We start from the raw sequence: 14517 nt of genomic DNA on the forward strand, positions 1-14517 counted from the left end.
AAAATTAATTCTAAAAATACCTAAGATACCCATTGTCCTTAAAAGGGCATTTAGCTATTTTACTGCCCAGACCCTAAGCTAAAAAAAAAAAACACACAAAAAAACCTTAAAAAAGCATAACACTACGATGAACGATTTTCATCCCAGAGTTGAAGTCCTGATCCAGGCGGCGAGAAGTCTTCATCCAGACGGCCTCTTCAATCTTCATCCCGGCGGCGAAGTTCTGATCCAAGCGGCGAGAAGACTTCATCCAGGCAGCATCTTCAATCTTCATTGAGGCGGCATCTTCTATCTCGATCCCGGAGTCGCGGAGCGTGTCCATCCTGAAGACTTCCGGCGCAGAGCATCCTCTTCATATGGTCGCCGCCATACACTGATTCTTCAATGCAAGGGACGCGATCCAAGATCAAATCTCTTGTATTCCTATTGGCTGAAAAATTTGAATCGGCCAATAGGAATTAGAGCTGCTAAAATCCTATTGGCTGTTCAAATCTGATTTGAACAGCCAATAGGATTTTAGCAGCTCTAATTCCTATTGGCTGATTCAATTTTTTTTTTTAGTTTAGGGAATGGGCAGTAAAAGGGCTAAATGCCATATAAAGGGCAATGCCCATACAAATGCCCTTTTCAGGGCAATGGGTAGCTTAGGTTTTTAAGATATTTTTTTTATTTTGTGGGTTTAGGGGGGTGGGGGTTTGTAATGATAGTGGGTCTTTGTAATTTATTTCACTAAAAGAGCTGATATCTTTAGGGCAATGCCCTACAAAAGCCCCTTTAAAGGGCCATTGGTAGTTTATTCTAGATTAGGTTTTTTATTTTGGGGTGGATTTTTTTTTATGGGCATTAGAATAGGATTTTTTTTTTTATGATAATTTGTTTGTTATTTTGTGTAATGTATATTTGTAGGGGGTGTTTTTTGTAGCAAAATAGCTGTTTAACTTAACACAATGCCCCCCCAAAAGGCCCTTTTAAGGGCCCTTGGTAGTTTAGGGGTAGGGGTTTGTATAGTGTTAGGGGGTGTTTGTATTTTTTTTTTTTTTTTAAACAAAGAGCTGTTTATCTCAGGGCAATGCCCTACAAAAGGCCTTTTTTAAGGGCCCCCTAAAAGGCCCTTTTGAGGGTCCTTGGTAGTTTATTCTAGATTAGGCTTTGTTATTTTTTTTTTTAAAGGGTATTAGACTAGGAATCATCTTTATTGTTTTGGATAATTTCGTTTTTATTTTTTGTGATTTTAGTGTTTTTATTTTTATAATGTTAGGTTTTACTTGACAGGTAAGTTTGTATTTATTTTAACTAGGTAGTCGGTAAATATTTAATAACTATTTACTAACTAGTCTACCTAGTTAAAATAAATACAAACTTACCTGTGAAATAAAAATAAAACCTAAGCTCTAGCTACAATATAACTATTAGTTATATTGTAGCTAACTTAGGTTTTATTTTACAGGTAAGTATTTAGTTTTAAATAGGTATTATTTAGTTAATAATTATAATTTTAATTTAGATCTATTTTAATAATGTTAAAGTTAGGAGGTGTTAGGGTTAGGTTTAGGGGTAGGTGTAGGGGTTAATAGTTTATTTAGGTTGTTGCAATGTGGGGGGCTGGCGGATTAGGAGTTAATAGGTATATTTAGTTAATAATTGTAATTTTAATTTAGCTATATTTTAATTATGTTAAAGTTAGGGTTGTTAGGGTTACGTTAGGTTTAGGTTTAGTGGTTAATATAGTTTAATTTAGGTAGTTGTGATGTGGGGGGCTGGCAGTTTAGGGGTTAATGGGTTTATTTAGTGGTAGTGATGTGGTAGGCCAGAGGTTTGGTGGTTAATAACTTTATTTAGTTGCAGCAATGTTGGGGAGCGACGGAATGGGGTTAATAACTTTAATATAGTTGCGGAAATGTTGGGGTGTGGCAGAATAGTAGTTAATAACTTTAGTATAGTGGCGGCAATATCAGGAGCGGAAGATTAGGGGTTAATTCCTTTATTTAGGTGGCAGCGATATCGGGAGCGGCAGATTAGGGGTTAATAACTATAGGCAGATGTCGGCAATGTCAGGGGTAGCAGATTAGGGGTGTTTAGAGGTAGGGCTTATTTTAGGGTGTTAGGTTTAAACTGTATTTTCTTTTTCCCTTCAATGGGGCTGCGTTACGGAGCTTTTGTTTCCGTGATCGCAGGTGTTAGACTTTTTTCGCCGGCTCTCCCCGCAGCCATATCGCTTGCACAAGCTGGTTTTTTTTAAACTTGTAATGACAACGCTATAGGGGGTTAAATAACGTAACTTTTGTTGTGTTCTTTACTTTCCCTATAGCGCTCAAAACTCGTAATCTAGGTGTTTGTGATTTCATTATGATATGAAACCTGCTACAAGAGCCAGAATAGCAAACATCATTCAGCAGCGGAGTACTATTATCAGTGCACCATTTTCTCTCTCTCTTTATTGTCATTGATTGGAGCTAAAAATAATAAAAAAAAAAAATATCTAAAAAGCCATTTACTGCTTGGTTCAATTTATTTTGTACTAGTCCTAAAGCCCATGTACACGGGCCATTTTTTGCAGTACAGCGGTCCCACCCCTTGCTCTCTCTCTATCCCCCCTCTCTTTTGCTTTCTCTCTCTCCCCTCTCTTTTGCTTTCTCTCTCTCCCCTCTCTTTTGCTTTCTCTCTCTCCCCTCTCTTTTGCTCTCTCTCTCCCCCCTCTCTTTTGCTCTCTCCCCCCTCTCTTTTGCGCTCTCTCTTTCCCCTCTCTTTTGCACTCTCTCTCTCCCCCCTCTCTCCCTTCATAATTTTAAGGGGAAATTTTAATTCTGTATGGTTAACTTGTTTGGTAAATTCATAACACATTTTATAAACAAATTTGTCTCCATAAACAAAAAAAAATTGCAATAGGCATATTTTCAGATATTCAGGATATGGAAATTAGTTTCTTATTTTGCTAAATTGTGATACGCTGCGTTTATTTGTGGCTAATTAATTTCTGTAGTGGTAAAAATGACCTCTCTCAGAATTATTATTCTGTTTATGCACTTTAAATCTCTTTTTTTTACGTTTTCAAGGACAGTCTGACAAAAATTGCATACTATGCCACTAATTAGCAATGTTTACAGATGTATAGTATACCCTGATTATTATTTAGATTAAAAAAAAAAAAATTAAAATAATATCTAGACAGCATTTAAAGATGCTTAATAAGAATAACAACTACATGTGAAATTTACATTTATAATAAAAATTAAGCAAGCTACTGATTAATAAATGCCCTTAATTAAGATAGAAGTTAAAAACAAAAATACAAAATATATATATATTTTTTTTTTTCCTCTAGATCTTTTGACTTCTTAATGAGGAAAATTCAAACAGGTATCTTGTGTCCTAGGGACATTTATTAATGGCAAATTTGTAAAGCTGCTTAAATTCTAATCAAATGCATACTCATGCAACAATTTATATATTTTAAACCTTTATTAAAAAACAACCATGCATCTAGATGGCAAGTTTTGTCCATTATGCAGAGGAAGGAGAGGGAGATATAAAGGGAGAGAAATCACTGGGAGGGAGAGGGAGATGAGACAAAGAAATAAAGAGAAGGGCAGATAAAGAGAGGGAAATAAAAAGGGAAAGAGTGAAAACAGAGGGAGGCAGATATATAGATAAAGGGAGGGAGAGAAAACACAGGGGTGGAGAGAGAGAGAGAGAGAGAGAGAGAGAGAGAGAGAGAGAGAGAGAGAGAGAGAGAGAGAGAGAGAGAGAGAGAGAGAGAGAGAGAGAGAGAGAGAGAGAGAGTGAGAGATAGATAAGGGGTGGGAGAGAAAACAAAGTATGAGGGAGAAAACAAAGGAAGGGAGAGGGATGGAGAAAGTGTGGGAGGAAACAAAGGGAGGGAGATGCAGAGAAAAAGGGGGCGAAAACAGAGAGATGGAAATGTGGGGAAGAGGAAATAGAAGGGTGTGAAAGGAAAACAGAAGGGTGGGAGAGGGAGAGATAGTGGAGGGAGAGAAAGCAGAGGAAGGGAAAGGGATAGATAGAGTGAGAGAAAACAGAGGGAGGGAGAGATTACAGAGGGAGGGAGAAGAGGAAAAAGAAGGTTGTGGGAATAAACAGAAGGGGGAGAGAACAGAAGTAAGTGAGAGATAACAGAAAAGATTCAGAGGTGCAGGAGAATAAACATTAGGGAGGGAGAGAAAATAGAAGGAAGGGAGAATAAACAGAAGTTAGGGAGAGGAAACATAAGCAAAGGAGAGGGAGCAGAAAAATAGATGAAAGGAGAGGCCAAGATAAAGTGAGGGAGATAAAACAAAGGAAATGAGAGAAAACAGAGGGAATGAGAGAAAACAGAGGGAGGGAAAGGAAAAAGAGTGAGGAAGAAGGAGAGTTAAAGTGAGGACGAGATAAATGGAGGGAGAGGAACAGAGGGATAGAGAGATAAAGGGAGGGAACAGAAAGAGAGGAGATGACACAGAGGGAGGGAGAAGGAGAAAAGACAAAAGGAAGGGAGAGATAGAAAATAAAGAAAGGGAGCGGACATAGAGGGAGCAAACACAGAGGGAGGGAGTGGTCACAGAGGGAGAGATAGGACACAGGTGGAGGGAGAGGACACAGAGGGAGGGAAATAGAGGAAACAGAGCAAGGGAAAGAGAGGGAACAGAGTGAGGGAGAGACCACAGAGGGGGAAGTGAGAGAATAAAGGAAGAAAGAGGATGGGAGATGCGAAAGTGAGAGAGAAGAGAAAGAGGGGAGGAGAGAGAACATTGGTGGACAGGAGAGAACAGGTGGGTATAAAACAAAGAGGGGTGAAGAACGGGGTGGGAGCCTAATTTCTTCCCAGTCACTAAGAAGCTCCATGCATGCCCCTTTTTATAGCAAAATATAAATAAATTTAAAAAAATCACAATCCCTTTGCATTTAGCCTTAAGTGACTCCAGCTCTTGCTCGTTCCCAGACCATCCCTCTGCACTTTGTTCTTACAACCATTGATAAAAAAAACAACAACAGGGGAAACTCTGACAAGGTGGTGGGCCCCTCTAAGCTGCATACCTCACCCACATTGCAGGATCTGCGGGTCCAGAATTGTTGCCACTGATGCTCTATTTAGCAGAACTGTTCTTCTGATTAGCTTGACTACATGGTATTAATTTTATATAACTGCAATAAAGCAGTTTTCAAATTAATCTAGATAATAACATACTAAAGAGTTTTGAACACAGCAAACATCTGGATGGATGTAATAATGTAAAACAAGATTTTAAAAGGATTTTTTAGCAGTAAATAAATCTTAGATATAATGCAGTTAAAGCAAAAATTAGTATAAGAATAGTATATAGATGCATTTTTTTTATTATATTTGTTGTTTAATTACTGAATAAATAAGTGCAAAGTTTTAGCTTTTAAGAAGTACTCTAGTTCTATATGATAATTGGCACTATTATTCTTTCAAGTTTTCCACTTATCTAATCTCGTCTGTTAAGGACAATAGGGGACCAATATAGGGCTAGATTAAATGTAGCGCAAGAGCTAATGCGGCTTTCTTCTGCTTTTTACATAAGATGGAAATAGCATCTTTGTTATGAGTTGAAAGTAAACGTATTCGATTGAGCCAGTAGCAAATTATGCTTGTCAGGTTAGAGTAACTTCAGAGCTCGCGTAAGGGGTAGGAATGAAAAACAAAATACATTAAAAATGTATTTAAGGATTTATGTGTTTAACTGTATATGCACAGTACATATTTCACATTCCAATGTTATATATATATATATATATATATATACCTATAGCTGTATATCTATTCCTATAAATATATACTGTAGGTATAGATATTTAGCTTACATGAACATCATATATATATATATATATATATATATATATATATATATATATATATATTATAATAAAAAGTACATTATTTTTGTGTGAAGATCATAGGAATGTAAAATATATATAAACACGCAACAGGGTTTGCAATTTAGGACAAATGCAGTTAGGTTAGCGTACATGAAACATTGCTAACTTTATAGTACATTATTGAAATGCTACATATAAAATATTAACAATTATTAAAAATTATATATTTGTAATATTTTTAAAAAAAACATACAATATTTTTTATATGTAATATTTATATAACTATCGGCTAGATTACGAGTTTTGCGGTAAGAGATGCTCGGTAATAACTTGCAAGTTATTGCACCGCTCACTTCCCTACAGCGCTGGTATTACAGGTTTACAAAAACCCGGCGTTAACAGGCAAGAAGTGAGCGTAAAGCAAAATTGAGCTCCATACCGCACTCCAATACCAGCGCTGCTGAAAGCTGTGGTGAGCTGGTTTTACGTGCTCGTGCACGATTTCCCCATAGACATCAATGGGGAGAGCCGGCTGAAAAAAAGTCTAACACCTGCAAAAAAGTAGTGTAAAGCTCCGTAACGCAGCCCCACTGAAAATTTATGTTTACACCTAACACCCTAACATGAACGAGTCTAAACACCCATAATCTTACACTTATTAACCCCTAATCTGACGCCCCTGACATCGCTGACACCTACATTATACTTATTAACCCCTAATCTGACGCTCCGGACATTGCTGCCACTATAATAAACATATTAACCCCTAAACCACCGCACTTATGCATCACAAACACTAGTTAAATATTATTAACCCCTAATCTGCCCCCTAACATCACCGCCACCTACCTACATTTATTAACCCCAATCTGCCGCCCCAACGTCGCTTCCACTATACTAAATTTATTAACCCCTAAACCTAAGTCTAACCCTAACCCTAACACCCCCTAACTTAAATATAATTAAAATAAATCTAAATAAAACCTACTATCACTACCTAAATAATTCCTATTTAAATCTAAATACTTACCTGTAAAATAAACCCTAAGCTAGCTACAATATAACTAATAGTTACATTGTAGCTAGCTTAGGGTTTATTTTTATTTTACAGGCAAGTTTGTATTTATTTTACCTAGGTAAGATAGTTACTAAATAGTTATTAACTATTTACTAACTACCAAGCTAAAATAAATACAAAATTTACCTGTAAAATAAAACCTAACCTGAGTTACACTAACACCTAACCTTACACTACAATTAAATACATTACATGAATTAAATACAATTACCTAAATTACAAAAAAAACAAAGACTAAATTACACAAAAAAAAAATAAAATAAGATATTTAAACTAATTACAGCTAATCTAATAGCCCTATCAAAATAAAAAAGCCCCCTAAAATTAAAAAAAACCTAGCCTAAACTAATCTACCAATAGCCCTTAAAAGGGCCTTTTGTGGGGCATTGCCCCAAAGAAATCAGCTCTTTTGCCTGTAAAATAAAATACAAACAACCCCCCAACAGTAAAACCCACCACCCACACAACCAAACCCCACAAATAAAATCCTAACTAAAAAAAACCTAAGCATTCAAGATGGCGTCCCTTGAATAATAGGCAATAGGATTAAGCTTGCATTCTGTTGGCTGTTCCAATCAGCCAATAGAATGCGAGCTCAATCCTATTGGCTGATTGGATCAGCCAATAGGATTGAAGCTCAATCCTATTGGCTGATCCAATCAGCCAATAGGATTTTTTCACCTTTAATTCCGATTGGCTGATAGAATTCTATCAGAATTCAAGGGACGCCATCTTGGATGACGTCACTTAAAGGAACCTTCATTCTTCAGTCGCCGTGGAAAGAAGAGGATGCTCTGCGCCGGATGTCTTGAAGATGGACCCGCTCCACACCGGATGGATGAAGATAGAAGATGCCGTCTGGATGAAGACTTCTGCCCTGTTGGATGAAGACTTCTGCTGCTTCGTTGAGGACTTCTGCCGGCTTCGTTGAGAATGGATGTCGGGTCTTCAAAAACTGTAAGTGGATCTTCGAGGGTTAGTGTTAGGTTTTTTAAGGGTTTATTGGATGGGTTTTATTTTTAGTTTAGGGCTTTTGTGCAGAAAAAGAGCTAAATACCCTATTAAGAGCAATGCCCATCCAAATGCCCTTTTCAGGGCAATGGGGAGCTTAGGTTTTTTTAGTTAGGATTTTATTTTGGGGGTTTGGTTGTGTGGGTGGTGGGTTTTACTGTTGGGGGGTTGTTTGTATTTCTTTTACAGGTAAAAGAGCTTATTTCTTTGGGGCAATGCCCCGCAAAAGGCCCTTTTAAGGGCTATTGGTAGTTTAGGCTAGGGTTTTTTATTTTGGGGGGCTTTTTTATTTTGATAGGGCTATTAGATTAGGTGTAATTAGTTTAAATATCTGATAATTTATTTTTTTATTTTGTGTAATTTAGTGTTTTGTTTGTTATTTAGGTAATTGTATTTAATTAATGTAATTTATTTAATTGTAGTGTAAGGTTTGGTGTTAGTGTAACTCAGGTTAGGTTTCATTTTTCATGTCGGGTTAGCGCACATGAGAATATGCCATCTGGTTTGTGCGAGAGTAAGGTGTTGAAGGTTTTCCCCCATTTTTTTCTCCTTTGAATTCTATGGGGGAATACGTGAACATGCAGGTGATATTCTAACTTTGTATTATTGTACTTGTCGGGTTAGCGCAAGGGCGAAAACATTAATTTCAACTCATTATACCAGTGCAACTCGACAAATAAAAAAATCTTAATTGTAGTGCAATTAACGTTCGTAATCTGTCCCTTAAAGTATAGAGTATATATGTATTAAACAAATAACTTGAAATAGCAGATCAAGAATAATTGATATAGAGTGGCAAAGTGCAAATTTATTTACAGCCTATTAACAACTGTACATCTTTTAATCTAGACTTTTTTTCATTGATTATTTGCTATACAAAGTTTATTTTCATAAATATGCTATGTGTATAGAAAATGGCTTTAAAGTCCCTTTAAGAACATTGGTTATAGTAGGATATAGTGGCAATTGGCAGAACAGCACAATGCAAAAAAAAAAAGAATAACTTTAACTCCTTTTTTCTCTTAAGAAAATGCAAATATTTACATTTTATAGCATTGTTTAAGCATGAGGCTTAGAACTCGTTCAATATTGTGTATTTGCAGCATATTAATGTCACGCTCCATTTCCTAAGGCATGTTTATCAAACAAAGTTATAAAGAACTTGCAGCCATCCATAAACATTCAATTTGCAAATGCAATTGAGTGTGATTTTACTTAAACAGATATGCCAGGGTTCAGCTACAGAGTTTATATTGCATTACCAGGATCAAACAAAGGATTAGAAAAAAAATCAGAACACACATGTAAATGTATTTTTGTATGTGTGAACACACACACAGATTTAGAAAGCAGGAAAACATTTCTTTATTGTATTTGTCCCTAGCATTTCTTCTGCAGGGATTTTGCTTTCCTTAAATTGAATGTAAACTTTCATGAATCAGTGCCTGGTTTTTAAAAAATACAATTAAAAACTGGGGCACTTTCATTTATGAAAGTTTACAGTGCAGTTTTTTTTTTTAAATACTTATCTTTTTCTGCAGCCAAGTCGGACCAGCGATCCCACGCTCACTTCTCATGTTGTACTTAGCACAGCAATGACAAAACTGGCTTCTTCCAATCACGATGTGGCCTCAGGAAATGTTTGCTCTGGGGTGCACGTCATGATTGGAGGAAGCCAGATTCATCATTGCTGACGTAAGTACAGAAAAAAAGTTACCTGTATTAGGACATAACACATCCGCAGGGCATAGGTGCAAGTAAAAATAGACTTTATTATAAGTCATACAGCAATACAGGGTACAAGCAAGCTCAGGAGTGAGCTTAAAACAACTTGAATGTCCGATGCGTTTCCTGCCCGTAGGCACTTTGTCAGGGACTAATCATGTTCATACAAACACAGCTTAAAATAGGCACACCTAGCTACGTCATAATGGAAGCACCTGCTAATTAGTGATAAAGGAACAGCTTATGGTACGTAGAAAAATGCATACATTGAAGGCGTGAGGAATGCATATATGAAGTTCTATTGCAAGACACAACTGTATCACCTTGTAGGCTCTGTGTATAAATCTTGTATCGAAATAAGATACATATGGGGGATACAGTTACAACTAACTTTGACTAAGCAATAGTAAATAAACAAATCTCACTATACTCTAATAATACCATAAAACAAATAATAACAGATGAGCATAAATAAATAATAAGCAAATAAAAGCTAAAAAATAATGTTGTTGTTATTTAGTTGTTAGAAAAAATTTCACAGGGAATTTCCAAGTCGGCACACATGAAATTATAAGATGGTATTAATACAGTAAGTATAACATGTGTGGTCACTAATTCTGGGCTCCCAGGGTATCGCACCCGATTTATATAGGGTTTGAGGGAAAAGAAAAGGAACCCAATGATTGTGTTTCATACAAATATCCTACTGTGTGGAAGGGTAATCAGATATTGCATCTAAATCTGATGTGATTACATATAGTAAGGGATTGTACAAATGTTACTCAGAATCTACATAGAAATCCAATGTATATAAAAGTAAAGAATAAGTGTATTTGCCAAGTGAAAAACTCTATTTAATGTCTCTACTGTTGAATAATCAGCCGACATAAAACTAATAAAATCACCCTAAACAAAGCTGAAGTGCATCTGCGTAAAGACAAAAAAGACTAAGAAAAATAAATGGAAATGATACTTATTGCATAAATGTGAGAGCAGTATGTGACTATGCTCAGGTGAACTAAAGATGCATAAAATGTGCATGGAAACACATAGAAAAGTGCATAAAATAGTAGTTACACTCTTGGCACCAAGAAAAGTGTTTGAAATGATAATATGTGTTGAATATCTTAATATCTGGTAGGGACAAGAGGTAGTAAAAATGCGTCCTATTCCTTAATGTCATAAGTGAGTTGAAATGTAAGTTTACTAGAAAAGCCAATATGCTAATCATTTGGCCTTAAACTGATCCAAACATGAATTAATAAAGTGATGACTGAATACATGAGTGTTGGTATTAAAAAAACTGAAAATGTGATAATAATACAAAGCTAAAGTAACGTATAGTAAAATACCCCATGATTGAGACCCTTCACTAAGTGAGTTTAATGGAACCTCTACAATATAAAACCTGTAGCGGCAAGGATATGTGTATGTAAAAGGCAAATTTAGGCTCAGTTAGATATATATTGAGGTAAAGGAATCAAAACTAAGTCCCCAAAGAGCCACACTCTGAGAATATTTGGAGTATTGAACTAGACTAAACAAGATACTCAGTCTACAAAATATCTGAGATCTGTAATTTTGTTGATACCCTGGGGAACGCCTGTGGATAATGTAAAGATCCAAAAGGCTTCTTTTCTATTGAGGACAGCTATCCTATCTCCCCCTTTAATATCATAAGGGGCGTGGTCTATACCTTGAAAACCAAACATGGTCCCCAGATTAATATCATTGATGGGAATGTTCATAGAAATAAAGTGTGCAACAAAATGTTTGGCCATGGGTGTGGAAGGTGGGTCATGTTTAATGGAGAGCAAATACTCTCTAATTCTGTCTTTGAGAAGTCTAGTAGTCCTACCTATGTATTGTTTACAACAAATGTTACAGTTAATTAAGTATACCACAAATTTCGAATGACAAGATAATCTATATCTGATGTCAAAAGTCTTCCCTGTAATCGTGGATTTAACCCCTTAGTGACCAGAGCACTTTTCCATTTTCTGTCCGTTTGGGACCAAGGCTATTTTTACATTTTTGCGGTGTTTGTGTTTAGCTGTAATTTTCTTCTTACTCATTTACTGTACCCACACATATTATATACCGTTTTTCTCGCCATTAAATGGACTTTCTAAAGATACCATTATTTTCATCATATCTTATAATTTACTATAAAAAAAATTATAAAATATGAGGAAAAAATGGAAAAAAACACACTTTTTCTAACTTTGACCCCCAAAATCTGTTACATATCTAAAACCACCAAAAAACACCCATGCTAAATAGTTTCTAAATTTTGTCCTGAGTTTAGAAATACCCAATGTTTACATGTTCTTTGCTTTTTTTGCAAGTTATAGGGCCATAAATACAAGTAGCACTTTGCTATTTCCAAACCATTTTTTTCCAAAATTAGCGCTAGTTACATTAGAACACTGATATCTTTCAGGAATCCCTGAATATCCCTTGACAAGTATATATTTTTTTTTAGTAGACATCCCAAAGTATTGATCTAGGCCAATTTTGGTATATTTCATACCACCATTTCACCGCCAAATGCGATCAAATACAAAAAATTGTTCACTTTTTCACAAATTTTTTCACAAACTTTAGGTTTCTCACTGAAATCATTTACAAACAGCTTGTGCAATTATGGCATAAATGGTTGTAAATTCCTCTCTGGGATCCCCTTTGTTCAGAAATAGCACACATATATGGCTTTGGCGTTGCTTTTTGGTAATTAGAAGGCCGCTAAATGCCACTGCGCACCACAAGTGTATCATGCCCAGCAGTTAAGGGGTTAATTAGGGAGCTTTTAGGGAGCTTGTAGGGTTAATTTTAGCTTTAGTGTAGTGTAGTAGACAACCCCAAGTATTGATCTAGGCACATTTTGGTATATTTCATGCCACCATTTCACCGCCAAATGCGATCAAATTAAAAAAAAACGTAAAATTTTTCACAATTTTAGGTTTCTCACTGAAATCATTTACAAACAGCTTGTGCAATTATGGCACAAATGGTTGTAAATGCTTGTCTGGGATCCCCTTTGTTCAGAAATAGCAGACATATATGACTTTGGCGTTGCTTTCTGGTAATTAGAAGGCCACTAAATCCTGTTGCGCCTCACACGTGTATTATGGCTAGCAGTGAAAGGGTTAATTAGGGAGTTTGTAGTGAGCTTGCAGGGTTAATTTTAGCTTTAGTGTAGAGATCAGCCTCCCATCTGACACATCCCACCCCCTGATCCCTCCCAAACAGCTCCCTTCCCTCCCCCACCCCACAATTGTCCCTGCCATCTTAAGTACTGGCAGAAAGTCTGCCAGTACTAAAATAAAAGGGTTTTTAAAAAAAATGAAATTTTTTTTTTAGCATATTTACATATGCTACTGTGTAGGATCCCCCTTAGCCCCCAACCTCCCTGATCCCCCCCAAAACCGCTCTCTAACCCTCCCCTCTGCCTTATTGGGGGCCATCTTGGGTACTGGCAGCTGTCTGCCAGTACCCAGTTTACAATAAAAAGTGCTTTTTTGGGGTTTTTTTTGTTTTTTTCTGTAGTGTAGCTTCCCCCAACCCCCCACCCCCCACAAACAAACCCCCACCACCTTGCTGATTGTTTGGATTTTATTTTTTATTATATTTTTTATTTCCCCATTTTCTGCAGTGTAGCGGTTCCCACCCGCTCCCTCCCCGTGCACGCGCCCGCCCCCACCCTCCCGTGCGCCCGTGCGCGCCCCCAGCCACCCCCGCCCACGATCCCGCCCCCCTTCAGATCCACATGGCCATCGATGGCCGCCACCTGCCTCCCGGTCCGGCTCCCACCCACCAACGCAGGTAGCCACCGATCTCCGGTGCAGAGAGGGCCACAGAGTGGCTCTCTCTGCACCGGATGACTTAAAAAGGTTATTGCAGGATGCCTCCATATCGAGGCATCACTGCAATAACCGGAAAGCAGCTGGAAGCGAGCAGGATCGCTTCCAGCTGCTTTCCACACTGAGGACGTGCAGGGTACGTTCTCAGGCATTAACTGCCTTTTTTCTGAGGACGTACCCTGCACGTCCTCAGTCGTTAAGGGGTTAAATTGGGTACCTGTGATGACATGTTCACAAATCTTACAGGGGATTTTCCTGCATCTATAGAATCCCATTGCTGGTTGTAACCAAGTGTTAACTCCCTTGGTGGAAAAATCTCTACTTAAATTGTTACCAATGGTTTTGGCTTTTTTAGTGACTAGTCTGATGCCCTGATTCTTTAAAGAGTCATGTAAAAGGGTATCTCTATCTAGAACTGGTAAGTATTTTCTTATCATGTTACTGATGCAATTAAATTGTCTGCTGTAATTTGTTAAAAAAGTTACAGGTGATTTAGGACTAAGTTTCTTTCTTGGAACATCCTTTAGTAATTCTTCTCTATTCATTCTTTCCACTTCACTGCTAACTCTTTCAAGTGAACTTACGTCATATCCCCTCATTAAAAGGCGCTTAGACAGAGACAAGGCTTGTTCTCTGTATGTGTTAAGGTTACTACAATTTTGTCTAAGTCGCATATATTGCCCCTTAGGAATGGCCTTCTTAAGGTGTACTGGATGATGTGAGTCAGCTCGTAGGATTGTGTTCCCTGAAGTGGGTTTCCTATATGTGGAGTTTTTAATGGAGTGTGAAGTAATATCCAATGTTAATGTGATGTCCAGGAAGAAAATACTTTCCTTAGATGCTGAGGTGAACCCCAGATTGGAGTCATTGTGATTCAAATATTCAACAAAATCACTTATTGCATCAAAATCCCCTTTCCATAGTATAACCAAATCATCTATAAACTTCCTATAAATCTTTATACACGACTTAAAGGGGTTATTATCATGAAAAATCTTTTGAAAT

The 14517-nt window shown here is 37.1% G+C and overlaps 1 protein-coding gene across 1 annotated transcript in view; it reads right to left on the bottom strand.

Moving 5' to 3' along the window:
- GPC6 (glypican 6) overlaps positions 1-14517 on the bottom strand; it is a 2314333-nt gene that overhangs the window by 2284779 nt on the left and 15037 nt on the right. The gene's annotated exons all lie outside the window — the stretch shown is intronic.

Source organism: Bombina bombina, chromosome 3, assembly GCF_027579735.1.
Source record: "Bombina bombina isolate aBomBom1 chromosome 3, aBomBom1.pri, whole genome shotgun sequence".
Classification (NCBI taxonomy): Eukaryota; Metazoa; Chordata; class Amphibia; order Anura; family Bombinatoridae; genus Bombina; species Bombina bombina.